Consider the following 24,482-nt stretch of genomic DNA (forward strand, 5'->3'; position numbering starts at 1 on the left):
AATTTTAAATAATATTAATATTACTAAAGAATTTATAATTGAATGACTTCTTATGAAATTAAATTTATTGCAAAATTGAGCAAATGCTGAAACCTGGAAGCCTGAAGCATCTTCGGCCTACTTTAGAATAATTAAAGAGTGATAAAACCTCACTTATTGGATGACTTCTCATACCATAAAGTGTAAACCAAACGAAATATTGCAATTGTATGTGGAAGAGGGGAAATTATTCTTGCAATGCCAAAAGAGGAAGGTTTTTGTCTTTCTCTCAAGATTGAAGGCCAATACTTAATTGTCCCTAATAGCACTTCTTAGAATTGAGTATTTCATACCATGCAGTTATCAGTACCAATGAATTAATGAATATTAAAATATCTAGAATAGACTAGACTGGAATTTTTTAGAAAATGTGGAAAAAAGGCACACGTTTAATATTTATTCTGACTAGACTGTAAATCCAATATAGTTCCTATAGGGGGAAAAATTATTTGCTCTGCTTTTGCTGTTTGATTATAATTTCAAATATGTTAGACACACAATCCTTGGGACATGAAAGAAATTATACTGAAAACAGTGAGATTTCTGGGGAGAGAGAGATTTTGTGATTAGACAAATTTTAATGCCAAATTTTTGCCAGCAAAACCAAAAAAATTTCTTATTTATATTTATTCAACAAATGAAAAAAATGCAGAGAGGAGATCAGATTTGCTGAAAGAAATTGGCTAAATGCAAAGACATATTTCCCCCATTTGGCTGGGGAAGTAAATGTAATACTTCACCTATTTAAATGTAGAAAAGTGACCAAGTTAGAGGAATGTGTCAGCTTTTATAGTTTTACTTTGGAGTTAAATGAGGACACCTGAGGTCAGAACAAAATACACCAACTGAACTCCATAAAAATTTTAGTAAAACAGTTTTCTTAACATTTCTATTCAACAATTATGGGTTAGTAGTTAATGGCATTGTATAACCTTTACCTTAAAGAAAGCATGACATTAATTAAAGTAAATCTTATTCTTCCTTCCTGTTTAATATCAGGTCATTCTGACCATCTTTTCCACTCTAATTCTCCTCAAGCCTAATTGTTGAAAGGTTTGACAATTATTTTCCACATTTTCTGGTAGCTTAGACTCCCTTGTGCCCCTTAGTAATCCTGTTCTAAAAACACTTCACCTAACGTAACTTCAACTCCCTTTTATGGAGCATTCCTGTATGCCTGCAAGCCTCTGCTGACTCCATTGAAGACACACAAAGTAGTGAAGTTTGTGCCACTAATCACAAATCTCTTTTTAGCTACTTTTCCTAATTTCCATGGCACAGGCAATTTTCTTATCCAATTTTCAGTAAAGACATCATGACACTATTTTGGTATTCCCTCATGGTGTTATGTGTTTTTCTGTTTCTACTTTAATTTAACAAAAATCAGAAGTTTTTATTAAATTATGAATAAAATTATTATTCATTGCTTTGTAATGAATATAAGATCTGATTAATTTTAAATGAATTTTAAATTATTACACAAAACCATTGGAAATTTCCTCAAACTACCAGCTTGTAGATATTACAGATGATCTTCCCTCTCATCAGATTACCTTCAAGGTGTTGAGTAAGATAATGGAGAAACAGCTGTTGGAAAGCTGAGGGGAGCCTTCATCTGCCTTTTAAAATCAACAGAATTCTCTCGAATAGAACATATCCAGGCACTCAGAAGAAGTATTTAATTCATACTGCAATGAGTGTACATGCCTTTAAACTTCTCTGGTTTAAGCCTTTTTTCTGTGTCGTTAATTTAATGAATTTTCTTTACCTCATTACAGTATTTAGGATAATACATTAACTGGAAAATTGTTTTTGTGAAGAAATACATCTCTGGTGACTATGAACATGACACAAACCTTGACTACTTTGTTTAGGAATTAAAAATCTTAATAAAATCTACGGGATCTACGGGAAGATGAAGTCAGGGATGGGATTGTTTTGGTTTGGTTTTAATATTTAGAGTTTACATTAGCAGTTTAAGGAAAAAACAAAACATACAAAACTGTGTAGAACTTCCAGTGCTGGGTGTTTTTGAGGCTACTGGTTTTCTGCAGATCCAGCATACCATATCTTGTGTTTGGGAAGTTTTGATGGAGGTCAGTGAGCTGCATCCAAGACCTTTGGCTGCATCTCCTCTGGTACAATTTATTTTCTAGTCTTTTTTGGTTTTTTACAGATTCAGGAGGGTAGAACCTAGCTCAGTTTGCAGCTGCCCTACGTCTTCAACATCACAAGTGACTTCTTGAGAAACCTCAGTAATTTAAACATACATTTTTCAAAGCTGTGACCTGAGGCCATTTTTTATTTTTCTTCTCAAAAACCTGACAGAGGAATCAGGTACTCTTCAAAAATTCCAGCTCTGCTTAGTTCTTAGGACAAGAACTGTAAAGGTTGGAAAAACAACAAAAGCACTTGTCTTTTACTGCCAACTTTCCTTGCCAGAGCCCTTTTCCTTCCTGGTAGATATGGAGCTTCTTTCTTTGCTCTCTCCCCAGCCAATGGTCTTCCTCTTAGTCCCAACTTCCTAACTCATTTTCCTGCTCCTCTGATTTCAGAACTAAAATTATCATCCTCATTCTTAATATTTATGCACATTTCTTAACATTTCATCCTCACCAAAAGAATATGTTATACCATGTTACATAGTTTCTCAAACAGTTTTAGTGTTGTGAAGTTTTTATTTTATTTTTACTGTTTTCTTTTATTTGGTTGGTTGACTTTTGGGATTGGATTTTTTGGTTTTGTTTATTTCCCCTTTTTTTTTTAACTTTTTCAAATCCAACACCAAAGTAAAGCAGTGTAATTCAGAACCACAGAAAGAGCAGTTATGTAGGTGGCATATGCAGATCAACAAAACTAGGCTACATCCTCTGCAATCTTAGGAAGACTCGTCTATCCTTGCCTCCATACCACATCAAGAGCACTTAGCGCAAAATTGAAAGAACAATTTACATTCCATGGAAACATTCTTAACCTTTAATTGCTTTTTCCTATTCTGTATCTCATATAACAGAAAGTGGAAAATAAATACTGTGTCATCTTTTCTCATTTTTAATTCTGCAGTGGTATTTTTGTTCCCTGAGCTAGGGATCATGGAATGCTTTGGGTTGGAAGGAACCTTAAAGATCATCTAGTTCCAAACCCCCTGCCCTGAAAGGGACATCTTCCATTAGAGCAGGTTGCATGATAAACATTTTAGTAGTTTGAATATTTTGCTGTATATGATATAAATAATATATATACTTGCCTATGCATAGAATTTTGTGGTTAACATTTTTTGATCACTGAAAAGCCTATCAGCTTGACTCTAGAGTTATAGATCAGTAAGTTATGAACAGCTCACAAGTTATTATTTACTGAAATCACCTGTTAAGGGTAAATATGGGTCATAGAGATGCAATTGTATGAACTATTTTTCAATTATTTATCTCAAACAGTAAGTCTGGGTTGCAGAAATAAATGTCATGATCTGTCAAAAACTGTGACCTGTAAATCTTCTCCTACTCCATACACTATCCATTGTAATCTAGCGTCATCTAGATGTGCATGTTGCTTTTTTTTGTGTTGTGAAATACCTAATTCTATATGATCCAAATTTTTGCTTTTAAATTAAGTGGCTGTTTTTAATGTTATCATAAACTTTTTTCAATACTGCTCTTTGTGCTGTGGTTAAATAGGAAGACTATTTTTGGGTGAAAAATGGAAAAAAAATATTAAAAATAATTTTTGTTTGTTTGCTTACTTCTAGCTTGTAATTTTGGTACACACTAAACTGAATGCATATGTACAAGACAGTGATAAGATCCATCATATGTTTAGAAAGATAAAATCAGTTTATCTCAGAATAGTTTTCATTCCTGGTGAATCTCTTTTAATTCTATTTTTGAGTGCAACATCTGAATGAAGAATATGACAGAAGGTTTATTATTCTTTAACTACATTGTACTTAAACAGTCATTTTCCTGTTTAAATACCAAAGAGTCAGATGTTTATAATTAAATTCCTAGGAATATTATGTACTAGCATGACAGTCATTATATACTCATTAGGTTATATATGCATGTCCTAATACTACTAGACTTCTAAATATGTAATGAAAAAAAAAAAAATAAAAAAACTAGCTGAAAACCCCAATGGTATAAATTGAAGTTCTCCCATTGACTCTTCCTGATGATTTAGGAAATAAGTTTATCAAAATTAAAAGATCTAAAATCACTGGCATTGATGAGATGAATTTATAAAGTTAAAGTACATATTGTCACATCTACTATGGTTTTTGTAATATAAGAAAAATTAATGCTAAAATAGGTAATTTTATTTTACCTCTTTTTGCTTCTTGAATATTTCAATTATTATTTTCAATCCTTTAAAATAGATTATTACACTTTTGTGGATCTCTAATTAACTAAATGTAGTATATTTGTAATTAGGAATAAAGCAAAGGTTGATTGAGAAGGTAGTAGCTTCTTAGAACTTGGTTCCACCCATATCATAATATGAATGAATTAAACACTGATTCAACCTGCCTACTGCCTTGGAGGTATGATCTGCCTTTGAAGTCCACTTGAGGGCAAACTTGTTCCTTGTGCTACTTTGCACACTGAAAAAAATATGTATTAAAAATTTGATTTAGTTCATATTGAAAGTGATACATCATCTTCTGAAATGAATTAATCTCTCACTAAAAAGACCAATCACCTTCAGCTGCAGATAGAGTGCATCCTCTATTAAATCAGATGCATTATTCACTGCATCAAATATATCACTTGTTAATTAAGACTCTACATTTGTATCAAAGCCTTGAATCAAATACATCATCCATTAAATCTTATCAATATTGAATAAAATAAATTGCGTGTTAAGTGGAAGCATCACCCAATTATAACATGAAGCCTAATAATGTTATAAAGTTTTGCAGTGCTTTCCACTGCTCGAGTATTTTCTGACTAGTGTTTAGTATTTTGATAATCTGAGATCTAGGAGAAATCTCAGCAAGCGAGTAGCAAGTCTTGATGTCTTTTTCCTTAAGGGTAATATAAATCATTCTTAGAATGTTTGAATGGTCCCATAAAGCTGCAAGGGGTGCTGTTCCTCTCAGGAGAGGATCAATAAAGTTAGGTCAGAATGAGAAAAATTATGGCCCTTGCAAGTGTTGCTGAAGTATCCTGCAAGATGCTCCATCACTGACACGAAATCAGTGACAATGCAATTAATGGCAACCACGCTGGGAGGGGCTGGGAGGGCGAATGCACGGCCAGGACACACACAGGACATGCACCTGTTGGCTTTAGCTGCGCTTCAGGTGCTACCAGGAATGAAACACAGCTCCTCCCAGGCTGATACAGCTTGACTCAGTGCTCTGTGATAACGTGACTGCACTTCTGCTTTGTGACCCTGGTCCCTTACAATGAGCACCTCTGTTTCTCTGCACCCAGGGCTCATTGAAGTCATTTTGAAGATTTAGCCTAAATCTCTCAGGTGAAAGAGAGGTGGGCATTTCTATGCACAGAAACAAAATAATGATTAGCAGTAAGAAAGAGATTTTCAGCAATAACCCCCAAAGGCTTTCTAAACACATTTCTTTTAACTTCTGCATAACTTTAAAGTTGTCTTCATATCAATATTATTTTCCCTCTTTATGTGCTCAGGCTGGAGCAAATTTGCATGCTATTTAGATTAATCCTTTATACTGGTTATATCTGGCATGAAACTTTGTGCTTTTTCTCCTGCATGACAGCTGAAATTTTAAGCTATTTTTTTATTTGGGTATTTTTCACCCCAAAACACCTTTTGCAAAGAGAAAAGAGAACATTGCCAGAAAAGCAGTTTAATTCATTGTTCTCTTTCTTAACCCAAACCACATTTACCTAGTTAAGATTATTTATTTTTTCCTGGGCATGTATTTTTATTGTTTCTCTATCCATTTCTCCCTTTTGTTAAGCACCATGATAATTTTCTACTATCTCACACAAAAACTCATACTCTTTTGGTCAATGGGTTTCTCCCACTCTAAAACATTTCCAACTTCATTATTTTTGCTTGTACACCATTTTTCCCCCTTGTCTTACTATTTCTTTTAGCATGAGCTTAATTTTTTCTATTTTACTTATATTGACACAATCAAATGCAAACTTTTAAAAGCCACTAACATTCCTACTATGAGATTATTTGAAGATATAAGAAATTTTAAAATCAATATATCTTGCATTGTTTAATCTTTTGGGTTAAAAGGGGTTTTTTTCTGTTTTAGTTATTTATATTTATTTTTACTTAGCATCTAGAAATATGCCAAATGCTCCTCAGTCAAAGGAGACTGAGATGAAAGAAGAGCATCAGATACCAGAAGTATCACAGTAAAAATAATAAGTTATCAGATCAGGTCCCTAGTACCTTATTTTTAAGTCTTAGTCCTGGTCCCTTAACTTTAATGACACTTTCTCTAAAGGGAATTGCATTTCCTGTGTCCAGGTTACAGTTTGTGGTAAACCTTCGCAGTTTATCACAATTATTTAGAAAATGCCCATTTCCTTTTGCTTAGGTTTTCAGTGTACAGTTACAGCTTCCCATGACTCACCACACATTGGTGATCTGATTCTTGTTCCTTGTCAGGGTGGCAATTATTTGGTTAATATTCATTGATGCAGCAATGGGTAGCATGCTGAAACATATATTGATATCAAAGAAAAGAAGCAAAAGCTAAGTGACTGAATGCAACTGAGAAACTCAAGCAAAATAAAACCAAATTCTGAAAGATTTGTATACCTTGTATCTAAAGAAATACATTTTTAGAGAGTTGTATTACCTACCTGCAGTTGGAGATAACCAGCATTTCCAAGGCTGATTCTGTTCGTCTCGAGAGCAAGATCCATTAAACTTAATTACAACAAGAAACCTATTTCTGTTACACAAATAATATTCTCATGTAACCTAATTTAAAATAATTGCCTGCATTGCTTTTCAGAAGGGAAACAAAAACTAAAAAAAGTGCTGACTTATTGAAAATTGTTGTAATTATATTATTATGTTATATTTTGCTTACAGCTTTTCTGGTACTTTGGTTACATTTTTTAAAAAACTTGAAATCTGAGAAAAATATAATGTATTCAATGGTGCTAGAGAAAGATCTGGATAAAAAGATAATTTACAACTCACAGTTCTAGGTTGAGCAGATATTAATCCAGAGAAAAATCACCAAGGGTTCTCAGTGTTATGTAAAAAAGTTTTATGTTACACTGCTACACTGCTAAAGGCAACCTTTATTTAATATAGCATAAAATAAAGTATTAAACCAAACTGTTTAATTATGTCTTAAAACAGAAACAGGAAAATTATTTTCACTATGACACTTCATTGTCACTGAGAGATCTGAAATGAAAAAAGGTTCTCTCATATAAGAATTATCATTTCTGTGCTGAATCATAGAGCCAGGAAAGAAAAGGTCCCATTATCAAGTTGCAATTGATATTGTACCTAGCTGCTGGTAATTATTCTGCAGTTGACTTAAGAAATGAGCAAATCAAAACTACAAAAAAAAAAAAACAACCAAAAACCAAAAACCAAACCAAAACAAAACAAAAAAAGAATAGGTTTGTGGTTTGGTTTTGTCCTGTTCTGATTCAGAAATTATATATACTCAATTCCCTAGCAAAAGGAAGTATGTATGTGTTTTTCAAGTAAGTTTGGTACTGAGTGGAAGCAGAAATGGGATCAGCCTATATAGGACAACCTAACATCTTCTGCAGAAGGATGTGCCCTGAGAGTTACCTTGAACTGGTGTAACAGGCTCATGTGAGTAAGTGTGACTGGGATAAAATGATGTCCTGGTCACAAAGAAAAATAAGACAAACCAAAGAGTAGCAGAGTAACACCTGGAAAAAAATCAGACAGCGATTACTGCAGTTCCCTCTTCCTCTCTAGGCAGCAGCAAAGCCAGGGCAAAGCAGAGAGCAGCTGTTTCATAAAGTTGCATTAACTATTGTGACTGTCTGATCCAAATATGCCAGTCCATGGAAATACTGCCTATTCTTTCAAAATAACAACCCATACTCTGTTTGAGTATGCCAAGGACATCTCTTTACATTTCAATAGCCATGATCAAAAAAGAAGCTCTGGGACTGGATCTGTACTTGTACAGCTCCAGGTAAAGCTCAAAGCATGGCTCACTGCATGGCAAACACTGCTAAAGATGTTCTGCAGTAAATGGATGGAACACTGTAATACTATTATCTATGTGCTATTATGTGACCTTAGTGCAATGGATCAATTCATCCTTTTGTTTAAATTCTCACCATCATCATTACTCCAAGTACTTTGGAGACAACAGAACTCTACAAATTGCTTCCTACACATTGACCTACAACACTATTAGAATAAAATAAAAGAGCTTTGAAAAAATCCCTGAAACATGTGGAGTTTATCTACACTATTAGTAATTTTTGTCTTCTTGTCCTGATGAATAAGAACTCCATGTAGTTTTCATTAGTTCTCACAGAGCACTTGGGAAAAAAAGCCAAGTTCCACACCTGCAGGAAGATGTATCAAATTTATATACCTCATGCCTATGCAACTAAAAGTTCTTTAACGAATAATTAGAAAATAAGCCTATAGATGGACTCATAGATGGATTAAATGCAGTAGTAGCAGAGACAAATATTTTATTGCAGCTACAGAGACAGTAATACACTACTGTATATACTACTAGCTACAGTCACAGAAATATATATATTGTATTTAACTGTTTATATATCACTTTAAAAGGGATATGAATTGAATTTTCAGTACAAAAAATGCCCAAATATTCAAATTCCTACTAGTCATCACTTCAAATATTTTAAGTGAGAGGATACTAGTAAAGGCTAATCTTTTAATTTGCTGAGAGCTGTTTTTCACATACTGACTTTTTAAAGTATTTCAACATTCTCACTACAATTGGCTGAAATTTACACTTTTACTTTGAGAAAGAGATAAGCTGTTTCTATGAAGTGAGCAAATTACAACCTTTTGGGTGTTTTAATATGTGAGATGTTCTCCAGATACATAAAGGAGAGCACTAATGGATATACATCTTGTGCGTGGTAATGATGAGATGTATTCAAGCTACCTACAGTGTGGGCAATATAAATGGTTTTTGCTTTTTTTTTTTTTTTTATTTCCACATATATTTTTCAGATACTATTTCAAAATGAATTCTCAAACCTTAAAAATTGAGATGCCTATCAACAGCACACTCATCAGCTTTTATATATATTCATCCTCTAAGCATGATTAGAAATCTGTTTCATGCTTGCAATATTATAGAAGAAATTAGAGGTGTTAACATGCATTTCAGTGGACATTTATAGATGTTTGCTGTAAATATTTCAAGTAATAAAACATAATATTAAATTTAATTAAAGTTTCTAGGAGTTCTGTAGCTTTGACATGATTTGTTCACTTCTTCTAAGATAGCACAAGTTCTGTTGGCACCTAATTATGAGTAACAGTGACTAGACTGACCTTAGAGATTTGCAATTTAGATGATACTGTGTAGTAAGAGATTTAGATGTGAGGGAGGAGGGATGAAACCAAGCAAAACTTTGTTGAAAGTGTCAGAAAGTTTAGGGAAAGACCAGGATTGGAACTGATGCTGTTTTTCTGTATTTCTCACAACAGGACATGCCATTTTTAGAAGGAATTAAATGATTCTACATTATACAACAAAGAGTCAAGTGATAGCATGGAGATGATATGGGATTAGGAGATCTTTGATATTAAATTGTTACTGAACAGCTAGTGAGCAAAATAGTCTGCTGTTTATTGTAGCATCAACTCAGAGATGCCACAGTACTGTGTGTCTCTATTACAGAATTCCTATCACAGTGAAGCAGACTTCCTCTGGATGTGGCCCTTTCTGATTCAGAATTAAGGTAAAAAACTGCTAAACTGCATGGATGAATTCTTATACATACAGGCCTGAATTCACAAAGTGATGTGCTACCTACTTGCAATGGATTTAGAATCTTAAAATGTACAGTGATCTGTTTTACAAAAGTAAGGCATATCAATCTCTAGAATCTGTCAAATCAATGCCTTTCATAACTGTTATTCTGCTTTTCTGAAAAGCAAATTCAAATTTTTTTCTTTTTCCCATGACTAAAAATCTTGGTTTAGGACACAGCCAGGAGCAAAAAATAGCAGGAAAGTTTTTCCTTGGATTCAACTACTGTTAGGAGATACTCCTAACAATAGGATAGACTTTTGTTTGGAGATTTGCAGTCTAATCCCAATGAGATACAGATGTTTTAGAATAACCTTAATAGTTGCAGGTTCAGCTGACAGTTGGATGTAGACACATTTTTAGTTATGTGTTACAGTTACATTTGCTAAATTTCAAAGGAAATTATAGAACTTTGTTTACAGTGCTGACAGAAGTTTAGTATTACATGTTTTCTGGGTGTGCATGTTTACTGTTCGAAGTGATTTGTAAAACACCAGTGACATAAACCAGCTGATTATACAAAAAAAAAGTTCTGATTCAGTAATACAATTCCAAAGGTCAATGAAAATCTTCACTTTTAAGATCCCTTCAATCCTTATTGACATTACTTGGTGTTGCTGTATTATACTGCGTGTTTAAACTGTCTGTCCTTAGAAATATATCTTGGGTTTTGATAGCTCAAGGAAAACTTAGCACCTAAGTTTTGGGAAACCCACCTCCAGTTCACATCCCCCCTGATATCCCTATCTCATGCAGATATGGTATATATTATATAAGATAAATTAAAATAAAGACAGTGTTATTGGTACTAGTCTTTAAAAATAGTTTGGACACTTTCTAATCTGTTGAGAGAGAAAAAAGAGTTTAGAGCATCTGGTAAAATTCACACAATTTAGAGTCACAGAGAAATTCTGCCTTCAGAAATTCTGCCTTGATGTTATATTTGTTGTTGTCAACAGAACTGCATCTATTCCTTAAAGCTTCCCCTTTCATCTGTTTAAAAGGTTATAAAGTCAGAATATTTTTCTTAATCCTTAATCTGGTCTCCCTGGTATACACAATCCACAGAGATTTTTCTACAGATTTCTTCGAGTCAGTACCAGGAGTAACTTTCCCCATGTTATTGCACTGTGAAATATAACCCACTGAAAAATGTATAGCAACCCTACATAACCAGCTAGCAGGAGGAGTGATTTCATGTCCATATACACCGTACTATGAAGATGGGAATACTTAAGTTATTAGATAAGTTCTGGTTTCTGAAATTTAAATATGAGGGAGATCTTGTCTCTTTACGAAGATTTATTTGTTCAACTGCCTGAAAAAGTTTTATGTGTGTAAGTCTTCCAGGAGTACTAAAAAGAGGATTTTATCTCTAACATTTGGAGAGGACATAGAAGGATGGAAAGAATAAGTTTTAATGAGATTTCCTTGTGGGATGTAGTTATGATTCTGGTATTTATTAGTGGGCATTTATTTGAATATGAAAAGCAACCCATTATAAGAGTGAGGTGTTTGAATATATTATCCTTTGCTCCACATGTTGTCATTCAAAGTTGTTGTCAGTTATATAGAGGTTGAGGAGTTCTTTTCATTTTGTATGAGTGTTTTTTTGGTTTGTTTTTTTTCTTTTTGTTCTGGTGGTTTTCTTCCCAGCAGGAGGAAGCAGGAAGGTTAACACATCAGGAAATAAAGTATAGAAATTATTTTCAGTTTTCCTAGAATATATGTATGCGTGCAAGACATGATTGAATAGCTGTGATGCTAAGCATTTTTCATCTGATGTTTTTAGTATTTAAATTACTTTTTTCAGTTATTTCAGGTTATCTTTACCAGTTTTTGTCTTTTCTTAAGAAAAAGGAGGGAAAGAAGGATTGTGTTATTCTGGAAACGTACTATTTCAGAGCATTCAGAAAAGGAAATACAACAATACAATACTGTGCTGTCAGAGATGCTGACTATTCCAAATTCTTATTAGTCTTATGTTTGCTGTCTAGCTGATGTCTAGCTGACCTAGGTATCAAATCAGTGAACTGACTGGGTTTATTCCATTGTATCCCAAGTCCACTACAAAATATTATGGGTAAGCACAGTGCTCTACATATTTTCATTTGCCTGTCTAGGTCTTGATTTATTTTGACTTTTTTAAAGGTTATGGCCTCTTTCTAACAGAATTCTGACATGCCTATCTCCTCATGATTAGCCTATATATTCTGAACAATGAATGCTCATATAGATTAGTTTAAAGTCAGTTCCAGGTACAGTAAGAGTATATGCAACCGAGTATATCCAAACTAAGTAACCCTTACATTTTAAAAGGAACTAGAGCCTAACCTTGTTAGGCAAAAAGACTGCAGAGGGCAGTGTTATACCCTCACCAAAAAGGTCTTTCATTCCAGATGTTTGGATATCTGATTATCAGGTCCCTTACACCAATAGAATAATGACTCTGTTGAAGTCAAGGAAATTACATCAGTGTATAGGCCCAGTATTTCCAAATCACTGCATAAACTTGACAGATAGAAAATCAATAGCACACAATTCAATCATACCATTAAGCTGCTTGACAGAACGTATATATGAACAATTGATGAACCAAGTATTAAATGAAAGGGTTTGGCACTATATGACTAAGTGTATAATTGATAATTATTGATTGCCACATGAAAACATTAAAGCACATTCAATACTCTGGGGAGAGTGCTTCAAGAGGTGACATACAGCACAAGTGAAGGAGAAAGGAAGGTTCTAAATATTAGTAGAATAACATATTTAGAAGTTTTCTGTAAGTCATTTGATTGTCTCTTTGTGTTGTGTGTGATTTTAGCTTATTTTTGTGTAATTTCCAGAAATGGGAAAAAAATCAAAACCAAAACCAAAATCAAACCAATCTCCTGATAGTGCAAACTGGTTTAGAAATGTAAATAGAAAAATTAAAATAGTGTTGCCACATAAGATTTGATTTATAAGTTCTCAATTTAAAAGACTTAAATTAAACATCAGTGCAAGGTAAAGTGATGACTTCAGTGTTAAAAAGTATAACAATTGGGACAATATATTTGTAAACATTTAATTGCAAAATGAATGATGTCACTAAAATAACGAGCACAAACCTTTGTCCATTAAAACAAAATTAGTGAATGACAGACATTGTACTGGGCATAGTGGATCACCAGGGATCTGCAGGCTTTTCAGTTGCTTTGAAAGACTGCTAATTCATTTGGCTCACAAACTATTCATATCTATGAGACAAGGAGGTGATGTGATCCACTGGCCTCTAAAGGTAGACATTACTAACTAGTTCCAAGGAGCAGAGAACCCTGCTGTGAGCAGCTGGAAATCACAGAAAGAAAATTTATTTTCAAAAACAAGTTCATACACTTCTCTCTGCTACACTGTGGGAGCAAGTTCCACAAGAGTTAACAATTATTTCTGACTCCTAACTAATTTCTAGTCAGATATTCATCAAATTGTTTTCAAGTCAAATGAAAGGAATTATTGTTTGGTTCCTGCACAAGCAGCAGAGTTAGCCTGGGAAACTGTTGTCCCTGTCTTGTTCCCATCCTGTGTCTGTGTGAACAGAGGTGAGGAGGAAGCTGCACAGTGAACTGCACTGGAGAAGTGAGGGGTAAAGCCAAAAAGAAAATAGGAAAGGGATAGAAGATTTCTTTTACTCGTGTCATTTCTTCATTCTGCATTTCCATGTGATGTGCACACAACTATGGAATAGCTGGCATAGGACAAAGGACACATTTGAGTGGGAGAAAGGCTGTGGGCAGTAGCTGATTAACTGTCCATGCTACTGAGAATGAAATCACATGTTTTTGGAGCCTAAAGTTCTGCTTCTGTGCACAGACAAAATTTCACTGCTTTTCTTAAGTCTTTACTCCTAAAGGCCAAGACTGTATATGAACTCAGACAGCACTAAATAATTTTCCCTAATGTTTCCAGCACGGGAGTAGAGAGAATTGACTTTGTGCCTGTCCAGATGACTTGATTTTCTCCAACAACATACTGTAGGCAGCACACTGATGTGAAAGCTCTGCATGGATGCCCTCAAAGCTACTCAGCTCCCATATTTGACAAAAAATATTTTCCTATATTTCCAATGAATTCAGGGCTGTATAGCCACTCACTTTTAAAAGGGCCGATGAGCTGTGGCGCAGTGTTGTGCCAGGAACACCAGCACCTCACTCCCACTGTGCAGCACAGGTGGGATGGAGCACTTCAGTGGAGAGAGCTGTGTAGGGGATACAGGGAGATGTGAACAAAGGCCTGGCTACTGCAGGCAGGTTCCTTATGGCAGCAGCAATGATGTTTGATTTCCAGGACAAATGTTGTGTCATGAGTCTTAGAAAATTACACTTCAATAACTAATGAATAGGACCAATAATAATTATGTTGTTGTGGCTATGCAGTTCCCTGGCTATTAATATTTCTTCAGTTCTCAAAACACACCAAAGATAAAAGTTATCTTTCAGGAAAATGTAATTTTTTAAAACCTGTAGAGTCAAAATTTTATTTCAAAAAAATGTCTTTTTCTGCAGCCATAAACTGAAAAATCAGTACTTACAGTTAACAAAATGCTATAACTGTGTTTCAATCAATTCCAACATTGTCACAAGAATCAGGAGACTAATGAATCCTTTCTTACTAGACATAATTTACGACAGTGAACAAATGGGAATTTTAAAGTTTTGTTTACCCATTGTGACACTTAAGTATCTATGCAATGAGAAAGAAACATGCATTTATAAATTAAACTCCAGTTTGTACCTCAGTGGCATTTACTGACTAATTTAATTGAAAGTTCTTTGTAGAGAATAAATTCACAAAATGAACTTCATGAGATGGTACTGTAAAAATATTTAACTTATTTGCAGAAAAATGAAGATATAACCATCTATTATATGTTCTCTGCACTATGTATTATGATTGCAGAATATAAATCTATTCTGTACAAACCAGCTGATGGAAATAGTTCCACTTTCACTATTTGCAACGAAAATGGAGATGCCCAGACATGTTCATTTTCCCTGGGATACTGAAATGTGGCTTTCATTATTGCTGCTGGGCTTTTCCTTATCCTAGCTGCAAATTCAGTCAAATGTTGAAAGTGTGCCCTCTAACCATTTGAGATGCAGTCCCAACTGCAACTTTACTATGCTTATCAGAAGGAAATCCAGAGAACATTAAAAATGAAAAATTCTTGCCAACTTCCTCAGCATATCTAATTTTGAATTTCAGGCATGAAATAAGAATTAAAGGATGTCATAGCATGAGTCACAGTACAACACTAAAATAATCTAGGTAAGGATGCTCCATTTGCTAAACAAGCTGTTTCTCATTGATAAACTTTGAGACAGTCAGTTCCACTTTGGCACGCACAAGAAAAATACATATAAAAGTTTTGAATAACAATAAAGTGTCATGTAAAAAGTTATACAGCTCAGCAGGAAACAAATGTAGGATTTTTGCTTTATGTGTGGTTGCTGGTTATTTGGTTTAATTAGTAACAGTATGAATGGCAATGGATCTTCCTAAGGTTAATGAAAGCTAATTCTGAATAAAACACCTTATAATTTGGTTTGCATCTGAAAGACTTCCATCTGTAGATGGCACTGACCATCGTGCAGAACTGTATTGAACACTAAAATCAGAGATAATCAATACCAGTGTATCAATAATAATACTACAGGTGCCATCTGTATACAGAGCACTTTTGAGATGAAGGATTAATTTACCTCCTTTACAGTGATTGTTTGTCCCCTATCAACATGTTGGGTAGAGTTTCAATTTGCCTTTTTTTACCTCAGAGAAATTAGGAAGTTTCTGCTTGATAGACAGTCTCACTTGATCCATTATTCTAACCCTTGCCATCATCACCACATTAAAATCTACCAGTGGCAGTCCTTTTCTATAAGAACCATTGACTATTTTACATTACAGCCTGAAATAGCATGAACCTGTTGACCAAAATATTTGTGGAAATGAGACTGAAAAAGAACATTTGAAGAATAACTCACCATTAAGTTCACACTTACCTAAATATTTCTAAGAAATTAATTGAGCATGATGAATGCTTTTCTTAATCTTCTTTGGAGTTTTAGTATTAGAATACCTTATAAGTAAAAATGTTGTTTGGTTTACCTGACATAGGAAGAAAAAGAACAAGTCTATATGTGTTTTATTTTATCATTTCTCAGCCTAAGATTTTCCTTGAGTTTCAGATTTATATAAATTAAAGAAAAAATGACTAAATTTTCTTGTTCTGAATTCTGAAACCATACATATTCATCTGTTTTATCATGTCTGTTTGTATTCTTCTGTATTTTTTATGTGCTTTGGGGTTTTTTGTGGTTTTGTTTGTTTGTGCATGTATGTGTGTGTGCATGCATGGCAAGTGCACAAGTAATGTAATTGTTTTAAAAATTTATTAGGTTAATTTTTTTTCCTTTGTTTGGAATATTCTTACTAAATTTATTAGAAAGGAAAACATCCCTGTCTAATAATCACCTTTGGTGCATCTCTTTTTAAAAGCAGAAGGGAGAAAATGGCTAGGTTATCTTTTGAGAGATTTTTAGTTATTACTACTTTTTTAGAAATTAATGTGTCAAAATCTTAAGCTATAACTAACCATCTGTTATCCTTACTGCCTCCTCTTTGAGTTATTATTAATTTCCACCTTTCTTCAAATCAACCAATATTCTTTTTATGTGCATGTTTGTTCTAGATGAAGGTTATCTCATACACTCTCTTTCTGTCTTTTTTAAAAAGAATCCTCTTGGTCTGGGCTAGATCCCTTCCAAACAGCTGGGAAGACATTCCCAATAGGGTGACCTTTCTTAGTTGTCTTCTGTTGATCCTTAAATCTACAGACATGCCAAAACCCGGAGAAAGCTATTAATCAAAATTATTGACCCTGGAGTATTTCACAGCCATTCAAGGTTTTATCCCCCAGCAGCCTCACGAGGGAGGAAGGCACTGCTGTATTGCTATGAAATGGGAGTCACTGCAAGGCCTTGTTTGTTTGTTGTACATGGTTCACCTGGACCCCGAGCCTCCAGTGGATGTGTCTCCCTGCATTGTCTGCTGCACTGCCCTTGCAGCCCAGCCTGGACCGAGCAGCACATCCAGCAGAGTCAGCAGAGGGGTTCAGGGGCTCTGCCAGATGGGCTCCCCAGCACACACAGGCAGAATGAACTGTGCCTGGTGCTCTGAGACAACTCCATTCCTTAAACAATGTTTTCAAACACTTTGCCCTCCTGATAGCCATAGAGCAGTGTGTAGAGAAAGACCTGAATTGCCAGGTAAAGGATAATGAGATCAGTATAGCAGCATGACAAGCTTCTGCTGATATGCAGTTAAAACACATTCGACCTTAACCATTTTTTCTGTAGGGCATGAAAACTTGAGTAGAATGGATATGAGCCAGGCCTCCACATGGCCAAGGATCAGTATGGTGGGTCTACTGAGGAACAGATGTAACTGGAGAGATGAACAGTAATATTTGAAGAAGGAGTTAGGTACTATATTTAACTTGAAACAACAATGAACTAGACATCCAAGATGAAATTAAAGATGTCATCATCATGCTGAACATACCTTCCACAAACTCAGAATTACACTCCTGATTTTACTCTGTCTTGATGAAAATTATATTGGACTCAACAGGTAAGTCATGTCTGCAACGATTTCTGTTTCCCAAGCCCCAAATTTTGTGTTGTCTCTGCGTACACACTTCTAGGTTTATTCATTAGCATATCCATTTATTTGTAAGATCTTTGTTCCCTTATACTATCTTACAGTTGTATGACCCAGTAAGAAGAGCATGCAGTATCAGAATTTTACTACCAATGCAAGCAGTTGATAGAGGCTGCTTGATTTTTTGGAAACAGGGATTGGAAAGACTTAAGCATTAGGTCCAGTATTTGCTGCTGAAGTGGAAGTACAGAAACAACGTGGTAGACACAAAATTTGAGCAAAACCCTTCTTCATGAGTCCCTTAATGATATGGAAAATGCAGCTATCCTTATTCTTCTTTATCTCCCTCCTCCCTTCATTTTGTAATAATCAAAGCAGCTTATAATCAACCATCCATTATACTGAGGAGATAAGCAGGTTGTGCACAACTATGTGTGGATAGAAACAAGTCCAGTGTAATTTTCACATGGAGCAGTGCTAGTCTTCAAGGATTAGAAATATTTGTATATTTCCTCTGCATTGGTTATCTTGGCTTTTCATTGCTACATTAGTGAAGAGTTGATTTAAAGAAATTTTGCACTTCTGGTTTGCTTTCCAGTGACACATCATAAAGTTTTCAAAGATAGTCATAATGAGTGTTTTACAGATTGAGAAACTGAGTCCAGGCAACTGTTTTATTCAAATTATGCAGTGAGAGATAGAACCCAGGTTTCCTGGCACACAGCTCATTGCTCAAAGCACTATGTAATGCTAAGTTACTTTAGAGGATACCTTTAGATGGCAGAAAGTAACCAGAGTAGAATAGCATCTCCTCCTGCTATTCATGTGCAATGTGTGCAGTCAACCTCTCCATTTTCTCATTCCTCAGGGGGTCCATCATCTCTCACCTCCTGTTTGGCAGACCCTACACTAAGTAATGCTGCACAGGGTTAAGAGAAAAGAAAGAAAGAACTAGAGAGAAGGAATGGCAGCTGTGCTGCAATAGGGAACTACAGCAGCCCTTTTTAGTCTACAAAGTGTTTAGCATTCACACTTCACATTTTAGAAGAAACTTTTATCATGTCTATCACAGAGACACCACACGGAAACCAAGGGAAAAATAATAATTAAAAACTCCTGCTCTGCAGGACATGGCTGAGTTTGTTTTTAATTCTAATTTATTTTGGCAATTCTTCCTGTAAATATTCTTTTATTATTTATAATGTGTATAATGTATAAATTCAATCCATGATCCCTCTTCCTCAAGTTCAGCCTCACTTACATCTTGAATAAACTCACTTGTATCCAACATTTACGATTTGCCAGTTAGCAACTGTATGAATAATGGCAATCATTGCTGAAAAAGAAATTCCAAGAATAGGTTTCAAGGGGGAAACAAGGGGAAGATGTAAATGCGGGTCTCAACTTTTATTCACCACATCCTATTACAGACACTCTGAGCAATTTTTATGAGAGTTTTTTATACCTTTATGTTCTAATATATCAGTCAAAGGCAGAGCAGACTAAGAGATTGGAAGCACAAATTTGATGTGAGATTTTTAATGGGAGTTGCTTTGAAAGATTATACTGCAAATTCCCTTTCTACCTGACATCATGAACATCTTTATATAAATAAGTGTTGAATGATATGGTTGCTTAACCTCACAAGTTAGGTCTCCATGTAGAGTACGTCTCAGAGTTGTAGAGACCATTTTCCTTTTCACTTTTTAAAAACTATTTTTCTTGCAATTTTTTACAGCATTCACCCAACAACTATCTTCAAATAATAATTTGAGTAAATTGACAAGGTCAGTTCATAAGAAACAGAAAATAGCATTATTGAATCAAGCTTGGATTAACTGCATTGACAAACACAGACCAGAGTGAAATTATTTTCCTATTACATTTTGATTAGTTTGTGGTTGTCTTCAATTTGTAATTTACCTTTTAAGAGAGTCTAGATTGCTCTGTGGGAGCCTCCCTGACAATATTTGTCTCAGTGTGGTCAGTGGAGTATTGAGGTTATAGACAAAGAAAGATTTTTGCTTCTGGTTGGTGAAATCATTAAGATGGAGTCCAAATTTGGAAGACTTGGAAATAGGGAAGAAACTCATGCTGGATGTTTGGAGTAAGACACTAGGACTCGTATAGGAAACACCTACAGAAGGTAGGTAGAATTTACTCCAAATTTTTGTATTAAGTGTATAGTACTAGTTTACTCCTCCCACTTTAAAAGGTACTTCATTTTATGACATGAAATTCTCAATCAAAAAGAAGTTGGCTACTCCCAAAATTTTCAAAGTGGAGGTTGCCCTTTTATTCTGGACATGATTGGGAAAAAAATCCCAAACAAAAATCAAAAAATTCTTAAAATTTTTAATGATCTACTTCCAATGATATCCTAAGATGTTTCTTTCCATTGTAATTGCAGAATTTTTTCCATCTCTCAAAGTAATGTAATATTTATATATAATTAATGAGATTTTAATCTTGTTAAGCCACTGAGCTTGAAAGAAAAGTATATTGTTTCTGGATTTATGGCATGTATTTATTTTTATTTACAGTTTACTAGAGTAGGAAATTCTGCCTAGTCTCCCTTCTCTGTCTGAGTGTTCCATCCTCTGCTGATAGACTTGTCATTCTTCTGCTGGTTATGTTACTTTCTGATTGGATGAAAAATAAAATAGTCCCTCAAATGAGGAATTCATTCAACAGCAGGCACTGGAAAGCCTCCCACATATTTTCTCCTGCTCCTGAACACATTTCCAATGCCCTCAGACAGGACTGAGCTTAGTTTCCTTAGATTAAAATAACTAATTTATCACAAGTTTGTCAGAAGAATAATGTCTACTGTAGCATTAAGATGTGACTAAATTTACAAAAGCTATAAATAGGCAAGTGTCTGTAATTACAGGATGCATATGGACTAAAATAATTTCTGGCTCATCTGTTCCCCTGATTTCCAATAAGATAACAGAAGAAAATACATGTATACACTGCCCTTTTCAAAAGCCTCAGTCTAACCCTCCTCCTTAGAGCTTTTTTACCCCTGAACAATGGAATTGTGAAAGAAAACAGCAGGTTACAAAAAATGGTGATGAATATTTATTATCATCTTATGAACTATAATTCATAAGTGTTCAATTGCTTCCATTTTTTTTTTTAAAGGCCACCCCTTACCCCTGCCAGATAAAAAAAAGAAAAGAAGAAAAAGTATACTTGAAGAGGTAACAATAAGCTATTCTTGTCCTAGGTGGAGCCAAAAAAATTTTAGACAAAAGACAAAATTTTAAATCAGAGAAATAATTGAATGACCTCTGCCTGAAAAAACTATGCCATAAATTATCTTTACACTCTGTGGAAACATTCTCCTTTGCCTTTAGAGTAAATCAGACAATTTTCAGGCCAAACCAATTTTCTAAATCATAATTAGACAAGAGGCTAAAATAGGTCTTTGTAATGGAAGTGGGTTATAAATTTAACATGATATCCATAATTCATCCCTGAAGAAAGGTCGTTTACATTCTGAAAGCTTGGATAATATAACTTAAAGAGCTGGCCTGCTAAATGGTGTAACAGTCTATCTTGCTTAGTTTACTTTAGAATTTTGATTCATACTGTGCTCAGTTCTTTTCCCAGTGGGAAAGCTAGATTCTTAAACCTTTTTCTCACACTTATTAAAATAATTCCCTCCTCACCAGGACATCAGCCTTGGGCATGCCCAGATCTTTTGCTAATAATTTTGTCTTTTTCAACCCTTAGATGAGTTCTGAATTATAATTGACTAGCAAAAAGCTTAATTTTTGTATATGTACACACAAATACTTAAAATACTATTTTAACAGAGGAAGAAAACATCAGCTACCATTTAATAGAGCATTAGGCATTTAGCATACACAAAAGAGAGGGGAATACATGTTTGAGTGACTACAAAAAATATGTCAGTAGGCAAGTATATGTTTGAAAAAACCTTTACGGTTTAAAAAAGTGAGTTGCAATATATATATTTTACATAGCAAAATTAGAAACTCTTGGTATTTCCCTAAGTAACCAATTGAATGTTCAGATTTCTTTTATTGTCATGCCAACATCCTGCCAATTTGCATTAAAACTAATTCATTTAAATCAAATTTTTTCATTGCAGCTTCATTAATAAGAAAGAGAAGAAAGGAATATCCTCCATAAACAGATAACAGCTATATTTTCCAAGAAATTTTAAAGAGATTATTGACTTTAATGGTGCCACAGCTTCTATCACAGTGCAGAAAAATCTATAATGTTTTTATTTTCACAGCACTGCTTCCACTGCTTCAGGTACTGATCAGAAGTTTCTACAATGCAGATCAGAGATAGTTATCACCGAGTAAATCTGACAAGCTGTTGCTCAAGGCCACAGTAGTTCATTTGTAAAACTAAACTACACAGGTACCAAAATAGGAAAGCCAGAGTCTCTTTTACACTAGATTCTAAATCTGTCATTTAGCTGCAGTAGTCCTCAACAGAGGAAATATTTACTCTCTGCTTACTGGATCCTTGGTGATATTTCACACTTAAAATATTTGTTCAAAACCACCAACCACTTGCTTTGCTCTTACAACAAATTTGCTAATTCCATTCCCTTTCTGACCTCATTTTCAGAAACTGTGTTTCACCATCCTGGTCCTTTTCTAGGCCACAAGCAAGAGTGGCCCCATGCCAGCACTGTTTGTCTCACTCAGGGCTGTTTTGAGAATGTTGAATCAACATCTAATTGAGCAGACAAGCTGTCTCTATTTGCCCCTACATATCCATTTGTGGTTTTTCATCCTCCCGCAGAAAGACTTTCTCATAATAAGCCTTTGATTGGATTGCAAGCTCTTAAAGTCAGGTATTGGCTTTCCACTAACTGTGTGTACAGATCAGCTTTAATAAGGCCTTGAAACTTGCTTGGCCTTTGGTCAATACTGTGATGGTAACAGATGATAAGTTTATCCAATTTCTGACTTTCAATACTCTGTTTTTCTCTGCAACACACTGAATGCTGCCCCTGCTGCAGGATTTCTTTTTTTCTGCTGTAATTGCCTTCCCTTGCTTACAACCTAGTGAATAATATATGCTCACATTAGAGTGTTTGGCCCTGTGGGAGGACGTTCCAGTCACCTCAGTGTTTTTTTCAAATGTGATACTGTATGTGACACTATGAGATAAAGTAAGTAAACAACCAGATTGCAGTTTGAATGGCTGCCACAGCTCAAATCTACGAATGCCCAAACAGAATAAAGAACCTTTCTGGTCAGCACCCTGCATTTGATAATTGGAGGAGTACCTTGCAATTACTTTAATTCTTTTGATTTAAGGCATTTGCAGAACGATGAAATGAGGGAATGTTCTCTGAACATTTTACACACAAAGAAAGTGAGGTTCTTTGAGGTAATATGACTCTTACAAGGTCAAACATGAAAACAGTACAACAAGAAACATAACTTGTTTTTTGTATTGCTATCTACAATTAACCCCATACAGAATAGGTGAAATTCCAGGGAAGTCAACAACACTAAGAATTCCGTTGTTGCAGGGCAGGTCAGCAGATCACAAAACATTTGCAATATTCTTAAGGTATGAAGCCTGTTACAAAAATCAGGTAATGTGATTGCACAAGATTTTCAAAGGCAGAAAGTGTGCTTAAACCTAGAAATCTTAAGGCTTATGGATGCTTACCCCAGAGCACAAAGTGGGCAACGTGACACGTAGGCAGTAACCTTTCCTTTGTACCATGCACCACATTTGCCCCATGATTGGAGGGAGTAAACTCAAGGACAAAGGGAGCAAGGAGTAAGCCATTTGGTAATCTTATCATGTAGCTTCTGCAAAATATTCCCTGCAGTGTAGAATTGTTCAAAGTTGCACATGCTGTGTGTTGCTGAGTGAGAAAACTGGCTGCCGTGCACTGAGGTGTATTGGGAAGAGAAGGAACTCGGTGACCTGTTAATAGCATGCTGTGTGTGGTCTCTCCTGGCTAGGAGTCCCTGAATTAGTGATCAACTGTATCCCTTTCAAACTAGACACTACTGAAATTTTACTGTTTGTTGAGTTTGAGAAGAGAAGTTTGAGAGGGAGAAGAGCAGTTTGTGAATGTTTTTCAATAGCAAGTGACTCCTCTACATCTCAACAGGAGCAACTTTCTTCCTGTTCAGTTCCCTCTTCTCATTCCTCACACTAAACATACATGACCTGTTAATTAAATCAGTACAGCACTCTAGAAAAGTTGGCTTTTAAATCTAATTCTATGAATACTAAAACTAAAACACACACTTAAGACTATTTTAAAGTATTGGTATCTAAGGTTTGGCAACTATGCAATACTTTTGTATCTTTTTAGAAACCCTGATTTTTGAAAATGATGAGAAAATATAATTTCCACTTATATCAGGTAGGATACGTAGGACTATATTTTCTTGACATCTTCAAAGAACTAGGAAATAATGAACCTCAGGATTTAAAAAAAAAAGGTGGGGCTACTGCTTTACTTGGGCACACCCCCTGAGACCAACCAAGAGAATTTCTAAGAAATATCCACCTGTACAACTTTCTAGCAGCTGGTTTGGTCACTGGTCTAAAAGGCTATCAAAAACTAAAATGGTATGTGTAAAGTGCTAATAGCTTTACTACAGGAATATCTGCTGAGTAATAGCTAGACAAAATATCTACTCACAGAGTTTTTTTTCTGCTTATTTTCCTTTTGGTTTGGATGATGGCATAGATGGGAAAAAAACCTACCAATTAAAAAATATTAATGTCATAGTAA

Source organism: Catharus ustulatus, chromosome 9 (assembly GCF_009819885.2).
Source record: "Catharus ustulatus isolate bCatUst1 chromosome 9, bCatUst1.pri.v2, whole genome shotgun sequence".
Classification (NCBI taxonomy): Eukaryota; Metazoa; Chordata; class Aves; order Passeriformes; family Turdidae; genus Catharus; species Catharus ustulatus.